This window comes from Leptonychotes weddellii, chromosome 2 (genome assembly GCF_054177405.1).
Source record: "Leptonychotes weddellii isolate Sample4059 chromosome 2, ASM5417740v2, whole genome shotgun sequence".
Taxonomy (NCBI): domain Eukaryota; kingdom Metazoa; phylum Chordata; class Mammalia; order Carnivora; family Phocidae; genus Leptonychotes; species Leptonychotes weddellii.
Genome location: NC_138370.1, coordinates 176,759,693 through 176,767,050, shown reverse-complemented (window position 1 = coordinate 176,767,050; position 7,358 = coordinate 176,759,693). Strand labels below are relative to the sequence as shown.

General features: G+C 40.6%; 1 protein-coding gene and 1 pseudogene across 11 annotated transcripts in view; one reads left to right on the top strand and one right to left on the bottom strand.

The window, feature by feature from the left end:
• The window catches only part of ADD1 (adducin 1), an 83,046-nt gene that overhangs the window by 7,797 nt on the left and 67,891 nt on the right, over positions 1–7,358 (top strand). The window lies entirely within an intron of this gene.
• LOC102751241 (peptidyl-prolyl cis-trans isomerase A pseudogene) lies at positions 5,742–6,288 on the bottom strand (annotated as a pseudogene).

Below are 7,358 nucleotides of genomic sequence, written 5' to 3'. Positions count from 1 at the left end.
TGGGGTAAATACCCAGTAGTGCAATTGCTGGGTCGTAGGGTAGCTCTATTTTCAACTTTTTGAGGAACCTCCATACTGTTTTCCAGAGTGGCTGCACCAGCTTGCATTTCCACCAACAGTGTAGGAGGGTTCCCCTTTCTCCGCATTCTTGCCAACATCTTGAACTCCTTTTTTCATCTGTAGAAGTAGGCGTAGTAACTGTAACAGTCTTGTTTAACCCAAAGTCTTGTGGGGCCACAGTGAGACATTTGCCTACTTATGGCACACAGGTGTGCTGTCAGTGTGCATTTTCCCTTCCTTTCCTCTTTTTCCAGTGCATAGACTGGTGAGAAGTGGACGCTAACAGGGAAAGGCACATAAGGGCAATAGAGAGCCCTGTGTACTACCTACTCCCACTTTTTTTAAAATAAGTCAAAGCTCTGTGCAGAGATATTTGTGTACTGTACAGCTGTACATGTTTGCAGCTTAGCAAGAACTTTGTGGTTAACAGTGCTTTCCAAGATTTAAGAATGTTTTATTAACAGGCCAGCCTCATTCCCAGATGATACCATTAATCAAGTTGTTGCATAGAGCTTCAGGCAGGCAAGGGAGGGTTAGAAATGGGGCTTGAGTCTCATGGAATGAGCTCCCTTTAGGATTGTCTACTTCAGGAGGAAGGGATGTGACGCATCCACCCCTCTTTAGGGGAACTAGATGGCCCCACCATTCAGATAATGCTATCTCAGTTTGTTCTGAGCAGCGTCTCCAGGGATGGAAGCACAGTGTACTTTGACAGCATAAACACCAGGAATGTCGCTGACCTAGAGTATCTGGAACATTTAGTGTGCTTTGTTTGCTGCCTAGGGTTTCTGACGGATGGATTGTTTTGGAAAGCAGGGGTTTTCTTCAGGGGAGGGAAGCATTTCTTTTCCAGCTTTTACTCAAGCGATGAGACTGTGAATTTTCTTTTTCTCTAGTTTCTAAGTGATACTAGCATTTTGGAGACTTATTAATTCTTTGAACTTTTAAAAAAGCCTTCAGCGTAGGAGGATTTGTACTGAGCATTCAGGAATCAAAGATAACAAGAACAGAAGTCCCACTTCAAGGACTCAGGGCTCTTCAGGCCAGACAGCGCAGGGTAAGCCCATGAGGCTGGCTGTCCAGGCTCTCCTGCTAGGGTCTTTGGGAGGGACTCAAGGTAGATGCCTGTTAAGGCTGTTCAAGTCATTGAGATGTTTCTTGTCTCTCACCCACAGTTACTTTTTTTTTTTTTTAAGATTTATTTATTTTATTGAGAGAGAGGAGCACAAGAGGGAGAGGGAGAGGGAGAGAGAATCCCACCCAGACTCCACACCCAGCACAGACCTGGGCTCGTTGTGAGATCGACCTGAGCTGAAACCACTTAACCCACTGCACCACCTAGGCGCCCCACCCACACTGTTATCATTGATATCTTAAAAAAATCAAACAAGCATTTCTGTTTTAAAGTATATTTTAATTTTTTCTGGTGGATAATTTCCATTTTTGTTTCTTCATAATGCACTAGGATGAAGTAGACTCCTCATGAAAACAATGCAGATTTTCATGACTAGAGCTGTGGGAGACTGCCAGTACCTTTTTCATAAAACAAATTATTTGTACGTTATTTCTGCTTTTGAGGGCATTGACCCTGGATTTCACTGTGCTGTGAAAAAACATATGACATCATCTTTTTTTTTTTTTTTAAGATTTTATTTATTCATTTGAGACACAGAGATAGAGAGAGAGAGCATGAGCAGGGAGAGAGGCAGAGGGAGAAGGAGAAGCAGGCTCCCCGCTGAGCCAGGAGCCGGATGTGGGGCTCGATCCCAGGACCCTGGAATCATGACCTGAGCAGAAGGCAGACGCTTAACCATCTGAGCCACCCAGGCACCCCTTGAAAAAAGCTATGACATCATCTTTATTCTCAGTAAAAATCAAGGCTGCATGTCATTTGCTAGAGTAGATACATGAATTACAATTTGAAATGTGATGTACACACTTTTTTTTTCCCCTGAAAGGACATATGGTTTGTGCTTTTAAACTCAGGTAATCACATTTTAACTGTAGCTATAATCTGACTCTCAGAGTTGTTTTAAGGGTTAGGGGGGGAAAAATACATATATATATATATACACACACACATATATGTATATAAAGCCTAGTGAGGGTTATGGATTGCTAAATGGTGTGAAATTTACTCTTTTTCTAACTTCTTAGAAGTTGATCACTTTTCTTTACATAAAGTGTTTGAGTCTATGTATTTCTCTAAAAGTAGTTCTTTAGTGAAGTTAATGGTTTTCAACGTATTATCTTTTCATTATGTAAGTGTGTTTAAAATTTCATTATGATTTCTTCTTCGGCCTGTAAGCTGTTTAAAAGTGTGCTTTTATAGGCGCCTGGGTGACTCTGTGTGTTGGTATCTGACTCTTGGTTTCAGCTCGAGTCATGATCTTGGGGTCGTGGGATGAAGCCCCATGTTGGGCTCTGCGCTGGGCATGGAGCCTGCTTGGGATTCCTTCCCTCTCTCTCTCTCTAAAAAAAAAAAAAAAAAAAAAAGTGCTTTTAAATTACTAAATATATATATGATGTATTTGTATATATATGCACATATATTTTTAGTATACATATACATTTTAAAATTTCTGTTATTAATATGTTTTAACTGCACTGTGACCAGAGAAATGGTTTATATGCTACTGATTCTCTGGAATTTGTTGAGATTTTAAAATTTCCATCCAGACATGAGGTTAATATTTATAAATGTTTTTTGTATTCTGGAGAAGAGTATATATTCTTTTTTTTTAGAAAACAGGGAGGTGCAAGGTTCTATATACTTCTGAAGATGTAACTTGTTGATTGTTCTTATTTTCTATTTACTGTTTACAAATTTTTGACCACTTTGCCTATTAATAATTGAGCAATGTTTTAGTTCCCCATTATGATGGTCAATTTATCAGTTTTTTTCTGAGTTCCAGCAATTTTTGTTTCATATGTCTTGAGACCATTTTATAAGGCATATATATTTTTTAATCTTCCTGTTGGAGTGAACTTTTTTTTTTTATCATTATGTAGTGGCTTTTTCCATCCCAAATAAATACTTCTATTTTCCATGGTCTTTTTTTGTTTCATATTAACATAGAAACTCCACCTTTCTTTTGGTTGGTATTTGCCTGGTATACCTATTTTCATCCATTTACTTGCAAAATTTTATATTCTGTTCTTATGTTTTATTGATATATTTGTTTTTTGGGGGCGGTGCTGTAATCAATTACCTCAAACTTGGTGCCTTAAAACAACAGAAAGTATTCCCTTATAGTTAGGGAGGCCAGAAGTCCAAAATCTGTATCACTGAGCTGACATCAAGGTGACAGCTCTGGAGATTACTGGAGGAGAATTTGCCCCTTGCCTCTTCTGCCTTAAGGGCTGCCAGCATTGTTTGGCTGTGGCCGTCTCACTGCAGTCTCTGTGTCCCTGGTCATACCGCTCTCTTGTCTTATGAATGTGTGGTCAGATTTCCCTCTGCCTTCTTTTTATTGGCAATTGCATTTAGGTAATCCAGGTAGCCCAGGATAATCTCATCACCCCGAATCTTTAGTCACATCTGCAAAGTCTTTGCCATGTAAAATAACATTTACAGGCTCTTGGGGTTAGAACTAGTATCTCTGGTGACCATTATTCAGTGTACCATACTGGTTGTAATTTCTGTCTTTTAACTGGCTTTATATTTATCGTGATTCTGATAAATGTGTACCTTTTCTATCATTTTGCATTTTGTTTTCTTTTTAAAGATTTTATTTATTTGAGAGAGAGAGAGAATGAGTGGTGGGGAGGGATAGAGGGAGACGGAGACAGGCAGACTCTGCGCGGAGCAGGGAGCCCGACGCAGGGCTTGATCCCAGGACCCTGAGATCATGACCCGAGCCAGAGGCAGACGCTTAACCGACTGAGCCACCCAGGTGCCCCTACATTTTGTTTTCTATTTGTCTTTTTCCCCTTTATGCTTGTCTTTTTATTTATTTAAAAAGATTTTATTTATTTTTATTTTTTTAAAGATTTTATTTATTCATTTGAGAGAGAGAGACAGAGCACAAACGGGGGAGAGGCAGAGGGAGAGTGAGAAGCAGACGCCCTGCTGATCTGGGAGCCAGAGACAGGGCTCAATCCCAGGATCTGCAGTTCATGACCCAAGCCACCCTGGTACCGCAGGTTTTATTTATTGATTTGACAGAAAGTGAGCACAAGTACGGGAAGCGGCAGGTAGAGGGAGAGGGAGAAGCAGGCTCCCGACAGAGCAGGGAGCCTGATGTGGGGCTCAGTCCCAGAACCCCGAGATCATGACCTGAGCTGAAGGCAGATGCTTAACTGACTGAGCCACCCAGGTGCCCTTGCCTTTTTATTTTTTTAAAGATTTTATTTATTTATTTGAGAGAGAGAGAGAGTGAGTGAGCGAGCGAGCCGGTAGGGGGAGGAACAGAGGGAGAGGGAAAAGCGGACTCCCTGCTGAGTCGATCCCATGACCCTGAGATCATGACCTGAGCTGAAATGAAGAATCAGACACGCTCAACAGACTGAGCCACCCAGGTGGCCCTATGCTTACCTTTTTATTTATTTATTTATTTATTTTCATTTTTTTTAAAAGATTTTATTTATTTATTTGACAGAGAGTACAAGTAGGCAGAGAGGCAGGCAGAGGGAGAGGGAGAAGCAGGCTCTCCGCTGAGCAGGAAGCCCGATGTGGGGCTCGATCCCAGGACCCTGGGATCATGACCTGAGCCGAAGGCAGATGCTTAATGGACTGAGCCACCCAGGCGCCTCATGCTTGCTTTTTTAAACAACTAAATTTAGGTTTTTTTTTTCCTTTATGTTCTCCCTTCTTTTGGTTTGGAAATTACATACTCTGTTTTGTTCTCTTTTAGTGGTTGCACTTGAAATTTTACCTGGCATATGTGTGACAAAGTCTGAAATTAATACTGTCTTCTTCCACCAGACAAAACAAGAACATTAAAGCACTTTAATTCCAGTGAAGCGCAACAATCAAGTTATGTGCTACTGTTGTTCAGTATTTTAGTCCAGCCTTTTTTTAAACTCATAAATTGGACATCATCATCCATATACAAAATACATGTTTAGATTTTTTTTCCCATTTAGCAGTTTCTTTACTCACAGTCCTTATGGCATTTCTGATTTTTCTTCCTGGGATCATTTTTTTCTTCTTTAGAAGTTCCTTTTCTGCAGGTATGTAGGTGGTACCTTTGTTTTTGTTTATCTGAAGTGATTTTATTTTGCACACATTCTCAAAAGATAGTTTTGCTTGGTGTAGAAATCCAGATTGCCAGTTATTTCCTTTTAGCATTTTGAAGATACTCTATTCCTCTTTTGTTGTTTCTGTTACAAGTTTGCCAGTGTCTAATTATTATTCCTTTGTAGATGATTTTTTTTTCCTTGCCTTTGCTATTCTATAGATTCATTATTGTGTCTACAAGATGTGTATTTCTCTTTATTTATTTTGCTTGGTATTTGTGGATTCATGTCTTTTGGTTACATAAAGTTGTTAGCCATTCTCTCCTTGGATATTATATTGCCTCTTCGCTATTCTTTGATTGTTGTTGTTTTTTAGTTTTTATTTCATAATCAAAAACTTTACAATCCAGCTAGACTTGCAGGGGAGCAAGGAAAATATGGAACCCATAGAACTGCAGCAAGAGCACAGAGATTATAGGATATTTCAAGGAGATGGGGGTGAAGGGTTGCTCTCCTGAGCTACAGAAGGAATGGTCTGGTAGTTAAGATAAAACATAAGTCAAACTTAAAAGGTTTGTCCGCAGTCAGCAATGGTGGTCTTCTTGCTGGTCTTGCCATTCCTGGACCCAAAGTGCTCCATGGCTTCCACAATATTCCTGCCCTCTCTCACCTGCCAAAGACTGCATGCTTGCCATCCGACCACCACTTGGTCTTGGCAGTGCAGACAAAAAACTGGGAACCATTTGTGTTGGGTCCAGCATTTGCCATGGACAAGAAGGTAGGACCTGTGTGTTTTGGGATGAAATTCTCATCATCAAATTTCTCCCCATAGTTGGACTGGCATGTGAAGTCACCACCCTGGCACATAAATCCTGGAATAATCCTGTGAAAGCAGGAGCCTTTATAACCAGATCCTTTCTCCCCAGTGCTCAGAGCATGAAAGTTCTCCACCATCTTTGGAACTTTGTCTGCAAATAGCTCCAAGGAGATGCAGCTGAAGGGCTTGCCGTCCGCTGAGATGTCGAAAACTATGGTGGGGTTGACCATGGCAGGCGGTGCAGGGAGGCTCTGGGGCAGAGTGGGGCAGACTCTTCACTGTTCTTTATTATCTTGGCCTGTAACTCCAGTAGATGTGTAGTGGACTTTTCTTCTATCTCTTCTGGCATGGTTTGTATCTCCTTGTCTCCCTGTGCTGGTCTCTGGGGAATTTTTTCAAATCTCGCTTTTAATTTACTAATTCCTCTTCATCTGTGTCAAAGCTGCTATTAATTCATTAGTTGATTTGTAAAGTATTTTTTTAAGTTTTTTAAAAAGATTTTATTTTATTTATTTATTTAATTTTATTTTTTAAAGATTTTATTTATTTGCGAGAGAGAGAATGAGAGACAGAGAGCATGAGAGGGAGGAGGGTCAGAGGGAGAAGCAGACTCCCTGCCGAGCAGGGAGCCCGATGCGGGACTCGATCCCAGGACTCCAGGATCATGACCTGAGCTGAAGGCAGTCGCTTAACCAACTGAGCCACCCAGGCGCCCTATTTTATTTATTTTTAAAATGTTATTTATTTGAGAGAGAGAGAGACAGAGAGAGAGAGAAAACGCATGAACAGGGGAGGGCCAGAGGAAGAGGCAGACTTCCTGCTGAGCAGGGAGCCCAAGGCCAGATCTCCAGGATCATGACCCGAGCCACAGGCATATGTTTAACGGACTGAGCCACCCAGGCACCCCAAGATTTTATTTTTCAAGTAATCTGTACACTCAAGGTGGGCCTTGAACTACAACCCTGAGATCAAGGAGTCACATGCTTCACCAACTGAGCCAGCCAAGTGCCCTGTAAATAATTTTTTTAACATTTTATTTCTGAAAGTTCTATTTGGTTTCTTTTTCAACTCTGTTCATTTTTGATAGTCTCTGAGGCTTGTCATATATGTGATTATTTTTTAAACATTTCATACATAGTTATTCTGTGTTCTGTATTATAATTCTAGTATCTGAAGTCTTTGAGGGCCTAAGTGTATGGTTTATTATTTCTGATGACTGTCACTTATGCAGATTGTTTCTGGGTTTGTGGAATTTTTACTAAGACCTCCTATTTGGTTGATTTTAAACTGGGGAAAAACC